The sequence below is a fragment of the Neoarius graeffei genome, chromosome 9 (genome assembly GCF_027579695.1).
Source record: "Neoarius graeffei isolate fNeoGra1 chromosome 9, fNeoGra1.pri, whole genome shotgun sequence".
NCBI classification, from domain to species: Eukaryota; Metazoa; Chordata; class Actinopteri; order Siluriformes; family Ariidae; genus Neoarius; species Neoarius graeffei.
Genome location: NC_083577.1, coordinates 17,380,604 through 17,400,370, shown reverse-complemented (window position 1 = coordinate 17,400,370; position 19,767 = coordinate 17,380,604). Strand labels below are relative to the sequence as shown.

The following is a 19,767-nucleotide window of genomic DNA, read 5'->3' as shown; positions in this document are numbered from 1 at the left end:
ATATTTTAAACAAAGATTTTTTAATATTCACCTTGGACCCCTCTATCAAACGGATATCTCCATTTCGACATTAGGTTTACGATTTCACAGAGTTTGATAAAAATGTACAGTCACCCAAGAAAAGTGATACTTTTTCTGTCACATCCATAACGCATCTTTTATTGGCATTTTCTGGCATGCCCTAGATGTACTATGGGAATTGTTCTTGTTCTATCACTTCTCCAGTATGGTACAGCCTTAAAATATGCAACACCTGTTTAAATACTGGGAGACAATAAAACATGCACTGGGTCATTTGTTGCCATTTTGAGTTCAAGTGTCACGTCCATAACGCTGGAATTGCTCTAAACTAGACCCACCCGCCTAGCGGCCAAAAATATTTTTGCCTACAAGAGGCAAATATTCACATTTAGTCTGGCTTGCCAGGCTAAAACTAAGGAAGATTCATTGTGAAGCCTTCAAAGCAAAACATCACAATCAATTAATATTACATTACTCATTTTCTCATATTATTCCAGTATTCTATAATAAGTAGGACACATTCTTAATTATAAACATATTCTAATTTCTTCAATTCTAAAGAATGCAATTAAAGTGGCAGGATATAAATCCAAAACAAGTGTTTATTTAAGTTTTGGAAAAGATGAAAAGCATAACCATCAAACAAACGTGTGCAGCTTAATTATGTTTTTTTATATGGAATTGCACCATTTTAACAACAAATAATTCTAAATAAATTCTGCATTTTTTCCCCCAAAAATTCCTCCAGAAAGCCATGCCTTAAAAGGAAATTTAAAGTATTACAAGCATGTCAATGAACACAAAAGGCTTTAGTTATTTAGCTATATACACACACAAGGTTACACAAGGTTTTGTAGTCAGTGCAACTTGGCTTAACAAGTTGGAAAAAAGGTAAGGTGCTGCTGGCTCCAATGAACACATCACAGCAAATTCCCCAGTGTTGAATTAACACTTTCAGAGTTCATTTGTGTCCAACTGGACACACAGTAGGGTGTTAAATCAACACTCTGGGTGTTAATTCAACACAGGGGATTTCGCTGTGTACTGTACAATATATAAAAACTGAAAATATGCTTAATTTACACCAAGTCAGAGAGAACTTGAGGCTACTGAAATATTCCAAGCATGGCAATGTTAAACTGCCATTGGTAAAACAAAAACATGGCAATGTTAAACTGCCATTGGTAAAACACACACACAAACAACTTTTGCCTAGTAAATTCAAATATCAGATATCACTGTACCATCTGCTGTGCTACTTCCAGGGTGGAAGAGAACGCAAGGGTAGCAAAAACGAGCATTGACTACATCACAGCCAGCTAGCCAAGTTTTCCGGTGGTACCAGTTCTTGTTAAAACCTCTTGAGTCGGTCTTCTCCCCCTTCGTAGACACTTGCTTGATGTTTAAATTCAGTCTAGGAGGTCCTAGCTGTTTGATTGCCGTTTTCTCTTCATTGGTACGACGACTAAAGGGAACTTCTTTCAGAGACGCTATCGTATTGTTGCACTCAACACTCGCCGCCATCTTCATAGAATGTTCACACATTTCCCGCGCAAGTTGCGTTTTCCAGCCCAAAATTATGTTCAAAACCCGCCAAAATGCACTTAAAACCAATCTGGCAACACTTGCGCGGCGCAACAGGCGTATGACGTAAGCACGCTGCTTGTGCGAGCACATAAAACCCAATAGAAAATGCATTGGGAGCAGGATTTTCGAAAAAAAAACGTACGTACCATTAGTGTCAATGGGAGATTTTGGGGCAAATCTGAACCTGACAGAAATCGCCCCAAAAGGGCGTGGCTACACCAGGCGCGACCTTAGCCTGATTGGACAATGACATTACTGTTGGTAGTAGGAGTAGATAAAAAAAAAAATCTCCCTTCCTGTTTGGGAGTGCGTCGCCCAAATCGCCCCTATTAACGAGCCGCCAGTGATCCAGCCCCTACCGGTTAAAATACGCACGCATAAATTTAAATATTTAGGTTTTTGGATAACCCATAGATTTAAAGATCTTTATGAAGCTAATTTCCCTCCACTTTTAAATTGCTTAAAGAAAGATTTAGATCATTGGAAAGTTTTTTTTTTTCTTAATTTTTTTTTATTTTGTTGGAAAAAATTAACACAAGTAAACATCTTACAAAATAGTATTTTGGCACAGAATCCTTTATACCACACATCATAATAAAATAAGTGTTTTAAATCTTTAAACGAATAAAAAAAAAATCACGAGAGTTCGAGTTATGATCTACGGAAGCGATATTTCATGATATTTTCATGTAATAACGTGGAAACACCTTATCAAGAAATAATGTGAAAATAACGTCCTAGGCTAGGCTACTTTCATTAAAACCAGACGGCCTAGCCTAGCCTACTGTAGAACTTGGGTCGAGCAAAAACACCGAGCAAAAACATGGCTGAATCCTGAATGACTCCTATTTGTATAAATAGGGGACTACATAGGCGGCAAAATGTAGTGTTTTTCCCTGCCATGGAAGTGCACTTGTATACTGAAAAGGAAGCAATTTGCATTACAGCCTTGAATGAGGATTCAAAATGGCGGCTCGGCTCAGTTTTCCTTCCTCCTTCAGTATACAAGTGCGCTTCCATGTTTATGCAGGCGAGCTGATAGAAGTGGCGAAACATTTTACTTTTTATCATTTCTTTCACAACTTGAATGCGTTGAAACAAAAAATTATGACAAACTAACGCCGCTTGCACTAAAATATCGAGGGAAATTTGTTATAAAAACTTTACAGTCGGCAATTTCGACGCGGAAATTCTCAATCGGTCGGGTTACCGGAAACACACTATTTTTTTTATTTGGCCTTAGTAATATAACAGGACTTAGCTAAGTTCAAACATTATGTTGCCTTGTGGAACCAAAATTCTGATGGACTCCGCTTTAGTCCTCTCATATTTAGTCCTTTCATATTCAACTAGCAAGTTGTCCCGATATGCTACTAGCCTATAATGTCACGAGTGGTCATTTTGGAATATTGCACTCATTTAGTACAGGTCTGCCCTTGTCGAATTTACTTGTTGTTGATAATGATGATGATAATGTTCTTTAAAGAGATTGACAAAACGATTCTCTAGCCTTTGTGTAGGCTATTTGTGGTTAACATTAGCAAATAACATACATGGTATGGTTTATGGTATGTGGTTAACATTAGCTAGCAATATACTTTTAGTTTAGATATAGAATTATTTCCCTTGTGTGTATTTGGAATTACAGTGTTGGTTAATGTAGTACACTCCAAGTATGTTAATTTGTTCTGAAAGGAATGCCAAGTGGACATGATTAAAGGCAGCTGTGATCTCATATAGAAAGCATGTCACTACAGCAAAGGAAGAAGTGCAACGGTACCTTCAGGATCCAGATAAGACATTGGCCTCATTAAAAACATACCCAACAATCAGAGCTCTCTTCTTAAAGTATAATACCACTCTGCCATCAAGTGCTCCTGTTGAACGGCTGTTTAGCCATGGAGGACTTGATTTCAGCCCTCACTGAAACCGCATGACAGACAAGCACTTTGAACAGGTGCTCTTGCTGCACTACAACCGCCTTTACTGAACTCTAGACTAAGCGAGACAGATTTAAGTAGGTTGCTGAAAAGCAATCTGAAAATATTGCGGTTTTGCTAACAGATAAAAGGAAAATATATGTCATATTTGTTTAAAATGTACATCTGGTGACGAGGTTTGTGGCAAACAGCGTTTTTGTCAGTGTCACAAAGTTTGACAGACATTTAGTCCTTTGAAATTATTGGTGGATGAATACGACTGACTGTAATTCAAATATTTCACTTTTGATAATTGTTTTATAAAAGCTATTTTTTTGTCCTTATAGGGAAAGGGAAATTGAAAATCCATGTTTTATTACTTTTTTTTATTGCTACTTTATTTTAACTGTAGTCATAGTGATAGAAAGTGTTGGTAACCATAGCTGTAAATACTTTTCAATGGTATTTGTTTGCCTAATTTCAGTACAAAGTACCACCACTGCAGTTTTGGAAATAAAAATGTGGAAAAGGGCATTTTTGTCATTGTCACATCAAGTTTAATAGGATGTTTAATAGGATATTTAATAAGCTCAGTTTAGTCATTAAAAGAATACTGACAGTAAATGGAAAAATAAGTTTCATTTTTGATAATTGTTTTATAAAAACACTTTATGTCTATCTAATACTCTTCCACTTTCAAGTGTTGGAACTAAAGAAATCGTTAAGGAAAAATTGGGCTTTTTTATTGTCTTTCAACAAAAGAAACATGATAAACCTTTTGTTGCACACCCCACATTTTGTTAATGCACAAAACAATATCACTATTGGTGGGTATAAATAGATTCCTGAGGGTCTAAGGTTTCAAACAGTACACAGCAAATTCCTCAGTGTTGAATTAACCCTTTCAGAGTTAATTTGTGTCCAATTGAACCTATGTAAACACAGTAGGGTGTTAAATCAACACTCTGGGTGTTAATTCAACACTGGAGATTTTGCTGTGTATATGTTTGCCATATATATTTTGATGGAAATTCTAAAACATTGAAATAATTATCCGCCACCTCCACCATCCCCTCCCGTAATATACCCTCTTCTGCAAACAAATGGCATACAGTAAATGCAGATTCTAAAGAATTAGGAGGAATGAGCAGATACACAGCAGTGAAATGCAGAATTGGAGTGACCAGTGTGGAAGGAGGAAGGGGAAGATCATCTTTAAACAAAGTTCAGTAGGGTGACTGCTGTGGAGAAAAAGCTCTTTCTGTATCTGGTGGTTTTGGTGGGTAGGCTCCTGAAGAGTCTCTTGGAGGGAAGGATCTAGAAGAGTCTGTTTGCCAGATGAGAGGAGTCTTTGAGAATGCTGCACACTCTGCGCAGGCATCCCTTCTTCGGCCTCCTCAAAAGAAGTGAAGTGCCTCTAATGTGTTGGGCAGTTTTCAACACATTCATGTAGTCTTTAAAAAGATGGTAATGTCAAGTAATCCAAAGTAATCAGATTACGTTACTCACCTTAAGTATTTTCCAAAATGACCAAGTATAATATTTTTTGTCTTATTTGTTTAACTGGGTTCTCTTTATCTACTTTTAGGACTTGTGTGAAAACCTGATGATGTTTTAGATCATATTTATGCAGAAATATAGGAAATTCTAAAAGGTTCACAAACTTTCAAGCACCACTGTACATTGGTCAAAAACAAAGTTGGCTATAATTACACCGATGCAATATAGAGCCAGGTATTCTGTCGCATAGGAGCTGCCCTAAGTTGTCTGAGTTTTGGGGGTTAGTTTTGCTTTTCTCTCTAAAGCTACCCATGTTGAGCAATCACTGGTTACTGCCATTTTTTGAGTAATACCACAAGAACTGTGTGTAGGCAACAGGGGTAAAACAGTGATAGCATTTGCTAGCCAGACATATTATTCTAATGAAATGGAAAGACAAGTCTCCACCTACATTTAAACATTGGCTTAATGATGTTATGCACTATCTAACACTTGAAGAAATTCGGTATTCTCTACAGGGTAATAATCAAAAATTCTGCTGTATCTGGCAACCTGTTCTTACATTAGTTAAAAAAGATGGACTCTAATGATATTGTAATGATGTGAGTCTTATTGTTGTCTTCTTTCTTTTTTCCTGTCTTTTTGTCTTCACTTACTTGTCTAGCTATTTTCTATTATCTGTATAATGCAAATGTGTCGATTTATCTGCTGTGCAGCTTTTGTTTCATTTTATGTTATTTTTATTTATAACAATGGTGCGATGTGGGTAGGTGGGATATGGGTTGGCATGTGTTTGTTTTGTTCCATGTGAAAATACAATAAAAAGACTTAAGACCAAAAAAAAAAAGAAACTCCACAGACATACCTTACACACTATGTTTCATGTCAACTCCTCTATGTGATGCAATATTTAGTCCTTAAGCACACACTTTTATTACATTTATACATATTAACAAAGAATTCTGAAATTTTTTGAAGAAATATTAGCTGACCAAATTTTATTAGTTCGCATGCCATCAGAGATTTAAGGTCGATAATTTATCACCAATTTTGAATCCTGACTGACATGGACACGAGCTCCATGTGGTTATGTTTTTGTTTCTGTGTTAGCCCCCACCCTGTTTTTAGTTTGTCACCTGACTGTGCCCACCTGTTTTGTGTTAGTTCTTGATTAATGTATCTAAGTATGCCCTGCTGTTTGTTGGCATTGTTTCAAAACCATACTTTTTTCTGTTTTTAAGTCCAAGTCCTGTTTTCTAGTTTCTTTGTTACTTCAGCGTTTGTAATTCTTGCCTGTGTTTCAACTTATGAATTATCCCAGCATTCATTTGGGTACCTGCAATGTTTCTTGGATTTGCCCCAAAAGGTTTATTCGCCACAATAAGTTCATGCACACTGCCTTAGTTACACGAGTTGTTGTATTTAAATGAGAATGGCAAGCTCCTCAGTAAAAAAAAAAAAATTATATATAATTTTTTTTTTTACCGAGGAGCTTGTCATTCTTATATATATATATATATATATATATATATATATATATATATATATATATATATATATATAAAATAAAATAAATTCTCATCTGAAGTATCCTTTTTTAAAGTTAAGCACTCGCTTGGGTGCCTTCTGAGGTAGGAAACAGTTGCCTGGTGTTTGAGTTTTGGAAAGGAAGTTATTCTGTAATTTTTCATGTTCTTCACACAAGTGTTAAAATGGGCTGAGGGGAAACACTGGTTTCCTGGTGTTCATGTGCCTGTGCTTGTATAAAAGAAAGGAAACAGGGTACGGAAGAGCAGAGCAAGTTCCACTTTAAACACTCTGTACAGGAGAAGTCCCACGATGAAAAGAAGAGCCAGTGTGGTGGCCAGGAGTCAAATTGGCATCAGCAGATTAGGATCTGACAACATACAAGAAATCTCATCTTCTATCCATCATCTAGCCAAAAGACTCTCTGGTACTACTCTTATGGCTAGATGATGGATAGAAGTAGCAATAACAGGGCAATAATACATGGAAATACATGGAATAATACAATTTCACAGTGGTAGTAAAAACAAAACATTGTGTACTTTCTGACCTGCAGGCTGGAGTGTAAAGTAGCCAGTGGCAACTCCTCTGTGGCTCACGGCCGTGCAGGTGAAGTTCAGGTTCAAATCACCTGGCAGTACCTGAGACACCAACAAGCTGCGCTCCACCCACAAACCCTCAGCCACCTGGAGGTCACTGTAACCACAGTTACAATCTGTTTACTGCATTAAGGAACAATATGAGCCAAATATAATCCATAAATGGATTGGAAGTACTTCGTTCAGTCACTGTGAAAAGATCAAATTCAATGCTGTCAAGTTTCTTGTCATGCCTCCAGATCTCTCATATATATATATATATATATATATATGAGGGCAAGTCAAAAAGTTCTAAAAGATGTTATGATTTCAAAAGGAAATCAAAAGAATTCAAAAGAAGGAATTCTCCAATGGAAGCATCACTTGCAGAAGTGTTTAGACTTAAATGGAGGATATGCAGAGAAATAGCTTTGTTATTTTCATAAATAAAGATTTTTTTCAATTTATCTTAGAACTTTCTGACTTACTCTCGTGTGTGCGCGCGCGCGTGTATATATATATATATATATATATATATATATATATATATATATATATATATATATAAAATCAGAGAGAGAGTACTGTTCAAAAGTCTGAGACCCTCTATTTTTTTCATACAAACTTTGTTATATGTTTCTATTTTGTGACTGCTACATTATCGAGTCAGTACAAAAACATTTTAGAGTTCCAAATGGTCGTTTTCCAGCACAAAATTAAATGTGACAGGGAAAAAAAATTTTGTATCTGAGCAGCATATTCCATAAGAGATCACTTTTCAGATAAAAAAAAAAAAAAAAACATAATGAAGGCTACTGGGTTTTGCTGCAAGAAGCAAGTGTGACAGTCCAAGTGTCCAGAAGAACTGTGGCTGGTTCTGCAAGATGCTCAGTAAAACCTAAAGCTCATTTCCTTATAAAACTGCACTCATTGTGCCCGAGACTACAATTTGTTTTTTTTTTAAAGCAAAGGGTCGTCTCACTCCAAATGTTAACTTTTTTGAATATTGAATTTTGAAATAATGAAAATAAGAAATATTGAAAAATAAGAAATATTGATTTTTTAAATCCATTTATTATGGCTTACTGCTGTTCATAGTATTTTTTTTTATGTTGGAACTTTACATTTCACTATTTTTAAGCCATTTTTGGTGTAAAGCATTTCTTTACATGTGCCTAAGACTTTTGCATAGTACTAAGTTTATATATATAACACTGAAAATAAATGTTGTTTCTTCAGGACTATGGTGCAACACACAGCAATAGACCCCTTCGCAGTAAACGTCATTCATACGTAAGCGGAGTTGAAGCTTTATTCCCAGAGTTGAAGTTATTCTGTACAGAGGAATGGGCTAAAATTCCTCAAAGCCAGTGTGCAGGACTGATCAACAATTACCAGAAACGTTTAGTTGTATGTAGTTACTGCTGCACAAGGGGGTCACACCAGATACTGAAAGCAAAGGTTCACATACTTTTGCCACTTATAGGTATGTAATCTCATCTCATCTCATTATCTCTAGCCGCTTTATCCTGTTCTACAGGGTCGCAGGCAAGCTGGAGCCTATCCCAGCTGATACAGACAACCATTCACCCTCACATTCACACCTACGGTCAATTTAGAGTCACCAGTTAACCTAACCTGCATGTCTTTGGACTGTGGGGGAAACCGGAGCACCCAGTGGAAAACCACGCAGACACGGGGAGAACATGCAAACTCTGCACAGAAAGGCCCTTGCCGGCCACCGGGCTCGAACCCGGACCTTCTTGCTGTGAGGTGACAGCGCTAACCACTACACCACCGTGCCGCCCTAGGTATGTAATATTGGATCATTTTCCTCAATAATTAAATGACCAAGTATAATATTTTTGTCTCATTTGTTTAACTGTGTTCTCTTTATCTACTTTTAGGACTTGTGTGAAAATCTGATGATGTTTTAGGTCATATTTATGCAGAAATATAGAAAATTCTAAAGGGTTCACAAACTTTCAAGCACCACTGTATACCTAAACTGTAAATTAAATCTAATTGTGACATTATGTGTTAACGTGTGAAGCAGCTCATTCCAGGCTGTTCTTCCTCTTCAGTGTTTCGTTGTAACCCTTTCTTTGTTTCACACTGGTGAGCATCAAAGCAACAGCATGACAGCTGAATTACGGTTGTCTCAACCGTCTGCAAAACTTACTTTTGAGGTCCCTGGTGGATGCGTTCAGAGGTGTTTAGGGAGATGTCATTGCCATTAAAATCCCAGATTACTATTGGCATATAATCTCCCTTGCCAGGTACAAACACACGACATGTCTTGTTAATGGGAGAACCTGCTCACACACAAATGCATAAACAAACAAAAACAGATGATTGTGTATGGTACTGAATCCTTGTTTTGTATGTGATTACTCAGTTTTAAGTGCAACTCACCTACAGATACTTTCATAGATTCATAAGTGGGCGCCAGCACTTGAGGTCTTTTTGATCTGCTCTCTGAAAGAAAAACAAGAGAATAACTGCTACAAACATGCTATTATTGGAAAGTAATCAGTGATGGGACGATGCAGTGTGTCCTGATGTTACACACAGTTACCACTCTAGTGTAAGTAAATAGGTGTGGCCAGTATGACTAAAAAATTATACTATTCTACAATACATGATGTGTTTCACCATACCGTATGGGTTTACTAACAAACTGCCAGAGTTCATTAATACTTATTTAATATTAAATAAATATTTACAAAAAACAGATTAAAATGAGGAAACATAAGAAATGTTATTGAATGTTAACATTTTACAGTTATATTGTGTATCGTAATATCTCATCTCATTATCTCTAGCCGCTTTATCCTTCTACAGGGTCGCAGGCAAGCTGGAGCCTATCCCAGCTGACTACAGGCGAAAGGCGGGGTACACCTTGGACAAGTCGCCAGGTCATCACAGGGCTGTATCGTAATATAATCAAAAAATATCACAATATCAATATTGTCATATTGCCCAGGACGGCCCCAGAGTTGATTAGTTTCCTAAAATTGTACGTCTTAAAAATTCAACAGCACTGTGGTACAGTGAACAAGTGCATATGCAGTTATAATAAGAATAATAAGGGCGGCACGGTGGTGTAGTGGTTAGCGCTGTCGCCTCACAATAAGAAGGTCCGGGTTCGGGCCCCGTGGCCGGCGAGGGCCTTTCTGTGCGGAGTTTGCATGTTCTCCCCGTGTCCGCGTGGGTTTCCTCCAGGTGCTCCGGTTTCCCCCACAGTCCAAAGACATGCAGGTTAGGTTAACTGGTGACTCTAAATTGACCGTGGGTGTGAATGTGAGTGTGAATGGTTGTCTGTGTCTATGTGTCAGCCCTGTGATGACCTGGCGACTTGTCCAGGGTGTACCCCACCTTTTGCCTGTAGTCAGCTGGGATAGGCTCCAGCTTGCCTGCGACCCTGTAGAAGGATAAAGCGGCTAGAGATAATGAGATGAGATGAGATAATAATAATAATAATAATAATGCTGGACAGCAAGAGAGCAGAAATTACCATAAGAAATAGGTACACAATGAAATAAGAACACAAACAAGCACATAACAGGTAACATAGACCAAAGCTGGCATACTTACAACTTAAACATAAAAGATAATGCACTGAATGTGTTCAATAGAATAGCCTTAACCTTAAAAACACTTGCATTGATATTTTAATATGTCGGCAATGCGTAACTTAAAATCAGTCAGTGGAATGAACAAATCTAACTTTAACTGTTTCTGGAGTTCATTCCAGGTTGAGGGGGCATTATATTGAAAGGCTAATTTTCCAAAATTGATTCGAGGAGGGGCGGCACGGTGGTGTAGTGGTTAGCGCTGTTGCCTCACAGCAAGAAGGTCCTGGGTTCGAGCCCCGGGGCCGGCAAGGGCCTTTCTGTGTGGAGTTTGCATGTTCTCCCCGTGTCCGCGTGGGTTTCCTCCGGGTGCTCCGGTTTCCCCCACAGTCCAAAGACATGCAGGTTAGGTTAACTGGTGACTCTAAATTGACCGTAGGTGTGAATGTGAATGGTTGTCTGTGTCTATGTGTCAGCCCTGTGATGACCTGGCGACTTGTCCAGGGTGTACCCCGCCTTTCGCCCGTAGTCAGCTGGGACAGGCTCCAGCTTGCCTGCGACCCTGTAGAAGGATAAAGCGGCTAGAGATAATGAGATGAGAATGAGATGTTTATGTCCTGCTTGTCTCAACCTGCGTGTATTTTAAGCTATGTGTCTCTTGTCCAACATGTTATTTATGTGTTCTGCCTGTCTTTTAACCTATTGTGTGTTTTAAGTTGTGTGTATTTTGTTGCCCTGCATGGTATGTTTTTGTTTTGCTTGTCTTATCAAATTGTGTGTTGTCCAGTATGATGTGTTCATGCCCTGCCATTCTTCTAAGCTATGCATATCTTGTTTATGTCCTCTATGTTTTGATTATGTCCTGCATGTTTTCATGTCTTAATCTTTTATGTTTTTGCTCTTAATTTTTGCTATGCTTTGTTGCTGTGTTTGTTTGCATGTCTGCTTTATGTTGTTTGATTTAGCTTATTGCTGCTTTCTTGGCCAGGGCTCACTTGAAAAAGAGGCAACAGCCTCAATGTGACTACCCTGGTTAAATAAAGAAGAATAAATAAATAAATATAATAATAACAGACAGTAATTATAATATGTACTGTACATGCACAGACGAAAAATGTAGTTCATGTCTGACCACTAGAGGACACTTGAGAGACAACAGATACAAAGAGGAGCACACTGACTGAGTCAGGCTGCTGTCCATCCTCAAGAGATCGTGACCATTCCCTACTCTGTAGACTTCACCGTTCACACCCCTTCCTCTATCATATACAAACAAGCAAATTAATAACAGATAGACAAACTTGACTAAGCAGTGAAAAAAAAATTTGGTCCCAGAGCTGCTTCTCTAACCAGCAGGCCATGGCTTCCCCAAAAGCACAAGCTCTGATTAACTCGTACACACTGTTCTGATTGTGACTCTTTACAGTATGGACTGAGTCATTTTTGACCCCTGCCCGACTACTTCCTCAGAATTAGACCCAGTGCCAAATTTTAATCTCAACAATAAATAGGTGTATGAGGCAAAAAAAGAAAAACAGAATGCAGTGATTTGCAAATCCTTTCTGACCTATATTCAATTGAATACAGTACAAAGATAGGATATTTAATGTTCAAATTGATAAACACTATTTTTTTTGGGAAATATACACTCATTCTAAATTCGATACCTGCAACACGTTCCAAAAAAAAAAAAAAAAAGGTTGGGATGGGGCATGTTTATCACTGTTACATCAGGGCTCTACATTAACTTTTGAAACCACTTGTCCTGTCGGGCAAGTTGAAAGGAAATTTACTTGTCCGAATGTGAAGTTGACTTGTCCAAAGAAAAATTTGAGAAAAAAAAAAACACAAACTATTTGTAATAAACTAATTTCACCATAATTACTTTAACACAAAAATCTATTCACTGCAGAAAAAAATTGGACTCCATCAATCATTAATTTATTGATGAGAAATTGAAAACCAGAAAATTAAAATTATATATAATTTTCATTTTTAAATTATTAACTTTGAATATATATCCTCCACTGATTAATTGTTGTTGTCTAATTATTCAGTGTGGCTCCTGTATGGTATTTAATGGTTGCGATGAAAGTTGTGGTGTTTTTTAGGTTTTTGTTGCGATTACATTGCGGGAGGAAGTGAAAGTTGAAAGAAATTGTTGCGATTTTCTCTTTTTGTGATTAAAATTGAGTGATATGTTAAATATTAAGTTACTACTGAAAAACTATTGATTAAAAAAACAGACACTGAGAAATGGTCCTATAAACAACTTTACCAATATAAAAGATTACCAGGACTACAAAAATGCAGAAAAATAGGCTTTACTTATCCAAATGCACCTGTTGGTTCAAAAGTTAAAGTGCATAGAACCTCACAGCACAACATGAAGTTACCTTAAAATATAATATAAATGCCTCAGCTTTCATGTAAGAAAAAAAACTATTAATACTAGTACTGTGTGCAGGCAGTCTCTCCTGAAGACTAAATTAAACAACAATTATAAACTAATAAAATAAATGGCTCAGGCTTCATAGAAGAAAAATAACAATTTGAACAGAATCTCACAGTATGATGCTGAAGCTGCCTAAACAATGGAAAATAAAATACCATTTTAGCAAAAATGTTGGCATCCATTAATTTCTTGTATTAAGTTAAAAAAAATAATGTAAAGTGCACACAGTGCTTCACTGTAAACATAACACACTTTCAGTAACAGAATTTAAGCCTACATAAACACTGACTCACACATGCTGCTTTTCTTGAATGTATACATGGAAGTAAGGCGGAAGGTAGTTTGTTGACGTCACCTCAAGACGACGCCAACGATTGGTCAAATTTGCGGGAAAGTTGCGGTGATTGGATATAATTGCAACACCGCCCTGAATTCGCGGGGATTGGTTGAATTTGCATTGAAGTTGCAAATCGCAACATCGCGAAATCCTGGAGGGTCTGATAAACGACCGTTTACTTTTCAGCTCAAATACACGAAGCGGTATTGGCCAGTTTCGCAAGCGGAATATTGCGCATGTGCACATCACTCTTTCCGAAGAGAAACATCCGGCGATTCATCAAAACAATGTGTCGAGTGAGATGCTTTGAAAATCATGTGAATAAACTGATAAATTTAATATGTAACCCGAATATCGGCGTATTTTGGCACTTAAGTAACTGAGACGATGAACTTGTCCGACATGAAGTATCACTTGTCCCGGAAAAGCAGACAACCATTAATGTCGAGCCCTGTTACATCATCTTTTCTTTTAACAACATTCAGTAAGCATTTGGAAACTGAGAGCAATAATTGTAGAAGTTTTGAAAGTGAAATTCTTTCCCATTCCTGCTTGACTTCAGTTGCTCAACAGTCCCACAGCGGGATTGTATATTATTTATGTTTTACGTCACTCATTTATTGTGCTGTTGTTGTGGTAATGCATTTTCAAAACACCATGGGCCTGCTTAACATAAAATAATGAGCATAATGATTTTATATATTTTTTAATTGGGTAATGTGCCATAAAACATTTCAGAATTTGATTTTTTTTAAAACTACATTATGCACACTATCGTCACTCTTTGAAAATATGGCAGTAACCTAAAATCTTAAATGTTTGACCACAGCATATGTATTCTCCACACTTTGCTGCATGTTATGCTTGTTCTCTTTGTGTATCATATACAATATAATATGGCAATAGATCCTAAAAGTGATTGTTTTTTTTGGATCTCATGACACTGTGACTATACTTTCCCCATCTGAATCACACAGGTATTATGCCCAGTCATGATTTTACTGTTTCACTTATTCCTCCATAACTGCACAATAGCTTAGGAATCTAGAATTAGGGTTAATCAATATAAAAAAAAAAAAAACAGGAGGTGTAGAAATACTAGGAATGAAATAACCTCAGTTAGGTGTCCATTAGTGAAGGCTTAACTAAAGCTAACTGTGTAAGTAACTGCAGTTCACGGTGCATATCAGCAACAGTTCCTGTCTGTTTCTCACCGAAAACCTTACACTCGATGCTCTCTGCAACGACACTGATGACTCCAGTGAGGTTAAAGGTCATCCTGCAGGTATAAATGCCAGTATCATTGGGAGAAACGCTATGGATGTGGAGAAGGAGGTTATTCTCAGCGAAGTTGAACTTAGACCCTTCCTGAAGAAGCTCACAGCCCTGAGAGAGAAAACCAGAGGAAGTGAAGCTTTAAACAGAGGTTATGGTTACTGTGGTGTAACTTAATCTTCTTATTCACACACACACACACACACCTTGTACCAGCGTATGGAGTAGCTGTTCACTATGCTGATGTAGTCAGTTAAAGGACAACGCAGGTTGTCGCTCATGCGATTCTGCAGTCGCTGCACTGCTGCCTGAGGACGGCGACATGTTCCAAACCTTGCCTCTTCTACCACAACAACCCTTACCTGCTTGTAGCACTGCTCTGGAGTTCTGCTCAAAGGGAAGTGCAAGAAAACAAAGCATTATTGACTTTTTACTCAAAGTGTAGTTTTGTTCATTGCTCAAGTTTTACACCGTTGTAAAACATTGTAATCCACTGTGATCTCACAACCAAGCTGCAGGTAAATGGATTTATCAGCACATTGGAAACTGAATTAATTTTTTTTTGCATAGAACCCTAATAAATCATTCATTTCTTCTTTATTCTTGTCAGTAGTTAGCAGGATTTCCAGCTAGATAATGAGCAATACAATATGTCCACAGTTTGAAAAAACAGATCAAACAAATCACTCCGTTCAAATATTCATGAAAAAAAAAATCTGTCCTACACACACACACACACACACTCTGAGATCACAATTTTTCCCATTCTGATGTTTGAAGTGAACATTAACGGAAGCTTTTAATTTGTATCTGCATGATTTTATGCATTGTGCTGCTGTCAAAGGATTGGCTGATTAAAGAACTGTATAAAATGGTACGGTGGTGTAGTGGTTAGTCCCGTCACCTCACGGCAAGAAGGTTCTGGGTTCGAGCCCAGTGGCCGACGAGGGCTGTTCTGTGTGGAGTTTGCGTGTTCTCCCCGTGGGTGTGCTCCAGTTTCCCCCACAGTTCAAAAAACATGCAGATTACGGTAAGTACAATGGGGCCACTGTAATTGGCGCAAGCTGTAGTAGTTTTCCAGCCATAATGTATGTACATCGTATACTGTATCTCGCTATGGCAAAGCTAATAAAATTAAAATGTTCCCAATAAAGTAGCCAGTGAGTGTATTTTACATATATATATATATATATATATATATATATATATATATATATATATATATATATATATATAAATGTGTGTGTATATATATATATATATATATATATATATATAAATAAAAACTGCTCAAGTATTCAACATACTGTTTCATAGGTTGATAAGATCATGTTTAGCCTGCAATAATGCAAATGTAAAAATACTGTATAATGTAGAAATAAAACAAAAATACAATATAATACAACCCCGATTCCAAAAAAGTTGGGACAAAGTACAAATTGTAAATAAAAACGGAATGCAATAATTTACAAATCTCAAAAACTGATATTGTATTCACAATAGAACATAGACAACATATCAAATGTCGAAAGTGAGACATTTTGAAATTTCATGCCAAATATTGGCTCATTTGAAATTTCATGACAGCAACACATCTCAAAAAAGTTGGGACAGGGGCAATAAGAGACTGGAAAAGTTAAAGGTACAAAAAAGGAACAGCTGGAGGACCAAATTGCAACTCATTAGGTCAATTGGCAATAGGTCATTAACATGACTGGGTATAAAAAAAGAGCATCCTGGAGTGGCAGTGGCTCTCAGAAGTAAAGATGGGAAGAGGATCACCAATCCCCCTAATTCTGCGCCGACAAATAGCAGAGCAATATCAGAAAGGAGCTCAACAGTGTAAAATTGCAAAGAGTTTGAACATATCATCATCTACCTTACAGTGCATAATATCATCAAAAGATTCAGAGAATCTGGAAGAATCTCTGTGCATACAGGTAAAGGCCGGAAAACCATACTGGTGCCCATGATCTTCGGGCCCTTAGACGGCACTGCATCACATACAGGCATGCTTCTGTATTGGAAATCACAAAATGGGCTCAGGAATATTTCCAGAGAACATTATCTGTGAACACAATTCACCGTGCCATCTGCCGTTGCCAGCTAAATCTCTATAGTTCAAAGAAGAAGCCGTATCTAAACATGATCCAGAAGTGCAGACGTCTTCTCTGGGCCACGGCTCATTATAATGGACTGTGGCAAAGTGGAAAACTGTTCTGTGGTCAGACAAATCAAAATTTGAAGTTCTTTATGAAAATCAGGGACGCCGTGTCATTCGGACTAAAGAGGAGAAGGACGACCCAAGTTGTTATCAGCACTCAGTTCAGAAGCCTGCATCTCTGATGGTATGGGGTTGCATTAGTGCGTGTGGCATGGGCAGCTTACACATCTGGAAAGGCACCATCAATGCTGAAAGGTATATCCAGGTTCTAGAGCAGCATGTGCTCCCATCCAGATGACGTCTCTTTCAAGGAAGACCTTGCATTTTCCAACATGACAATGCCAAACCACATACTGCATCAATTACAGCATCATGGCTGTGCAGAAGAAGGGTCCAGGTACTGAACTGACCAGCTTGCAGTCCAGATCTTTCAGCCATAGAAAACATTTGGCGCATCGTAAAATGGAAGATACGACAAAAAAGACCTAAGACAGTTGAGCAATTACAATCCTACATTAGACAAGAATGGGTTAACATTCCTATCCCTAAACTTGAGCAACTTGTCTCCTCAGTCCCCAGACGTTTACAGACTGTTGTAAAGAGAAAAGGGGATGTCTCACAGTGGTAAACATGGCCTTGTCCCAACTTTTTTGAGATTTGTTGTCATGAAATTTAAAATCACCTATTTTTTCTCTTTAAATGATACATTTTCTCAGTTTAAACATTTGATATGTCATCTATGTTCTATTCTGAATAAAAAATGGAATTTTGAAACTTCCACATCATTGCATTCCGTTTTTATTTACAATTTGTACTTTGTCCCAACTTTTTTGGAATAGGGGTTGTATTTAAAAAAGCTGCGCTTTATAGCTGTGACTTCAGGTAATCAGACACAGGCTGATATGGATGATGCTTTTTTCGCAAATATATTTTGTTTATTGGTGGGCAAAGAGTTTTTCAGTGGAATTGAAACGAATTTTTTTGTTCAAGAAAATTAAATTTTCTTTAAAATGCTGGACAAAGTGTTTTCCCTGGCTGCAAATGCTTTAAGATGAATAACTGAATAATAAACTGGAACTATACAGGGTTTCCATACCTGACGAGGCATAAGTAGTGGCCCTGGTGTTCCATGCTGATGTTGAGGAACAACAGCGAAGCTCCATGTAGTACAATATGGTTCTCTTCTCCTGTGAACTCCAGGCCAGTTCTCTGGTCGTACCATGTCACATTGTAGGGGGTGTTCGAAAAATCTGAAAAGTACTTCACAAATTCACAGTCTAATAATGCCGCCTCATTTGGGACTGCAAACACATGCTCAAATGTTATTCCGTAGTCTATACATACACCTGCATGGGCACACAGACACACACACACACAGAGGGTAAATGTAGTTTGGCATCAAAGGTGATCTGCTTTTAAAGAAACTATGACAAGGCTGGAGTGTTTTAGTCTCTGTCACTAAAAGCAACAGCAAATTAAACACACACACTACTTTACCTGCACCTGCAGTTTCATTCTGTGATGCTGCACCAACACTGAAGGTCCAAGCCAAAGTCAACAGAGCAATAAATCCCACAGCCATGTCTGAAAGAGACGGAAAGACAAAGCTCATCACCTCAGCACATCTCAAAATCTTCTTCATCATGACTAACACCTCCTGGCTCTGTGTTCAATGTGTTGCTGCTCACTGTGAAACTTAAACTCAGGACAAGAAGCTATTAGAAAGCCGTAAATCATATCTGAAGCCAAGCCCAGAGAAGGCATGGGAAATGTGACTGATTATTTCTCAAGGACAAAAAAGGCAAAAATACAGATTTCACATTCATTTCTAATCCAGCTAATGAATTAATTTGTCTTTTAATCTATTCTCTTTTAGTCTACTGTCATATAATAGGTAGTCCTGAGTAGAGTTTTGTACTTCTTGGTAGTGCACTCAGACCTTACTCAGCTCCACTTTACTGTAATTTTCCTCTCAGTTTTGGCAGAATTTGTACTCTTGCACTAATGCCATGTTGCTTGGAACACACAGAGGGGGATGGAGTAAGGGGAAGTGAGTAAGGATGCTTCATTCTTCATCTTTATTCTGTCATTCTATCAACCACAAGTTCTTGCTAAATGATATTCCTAAAGACTAGCTCACACACTGCTGAAAAAAAACAACAGAGCCTACTGCTGTGCAGGAACAGTAACAAAGTTAAAATAACAATTTTCACATGTTTAGATTAGACATCACCACCATATTACAAAACAAACCTTAGTTTTGGCATGTATGAAAGTTCCCTCAAAAACTATTTAAAAAAAACCTGACTGGCTTTTGTTTTTAAGCACTAATATATTCTGACTAAATAGAGTTGAATAAAGTCAATTATACATACAGGACATTTGTTTGATGGAATAAAAACATGTATTCTATTCCCTTCTAGTGGGTTTCATTCACTTGGTTTGATAGCATGCAATATTGTTAGCATATTGCTTATCCTACATGTATTACATCACGTTACCCAATGGAGAATGAGCTTTGAATATGGTTTACGATATTGCAGGATTGTCAAGACAACATGATGTCATACGTCGGAGACGTAAAACTTCTGCACTAGTGAGCGACTGTGACAATTTGTAAACAAGCACGGCCACCAGGTTTGCTTCATTAAATATGGAAGATGTTGACAGAATTTTGTTGAACGCTCAAAAGGAATGCGTATGTATTATAATAATAATAATAATAATAATAATAATAATATTGGCTGGCTTTTTTTCGTGGTATATCAGATATATTCCATTCAGCTAGCATAGTATCATGCTAGCTGAATGGAATATATCTGATATGCC

The 19,767-nt window shown here is 37.5% G+C and overlaps 1 pseudogene; it reads right to left on the bottom strand.

The window, feature by feature from the left end:
* LOC132891488 (interleukin-1 receptor type 1-like) overlaps positions 1-19,767 on the bottom strand; it is a 53,812-nt pseudogene that overhangs the window by 18,890 nt on the left and 15,155 nt on the right.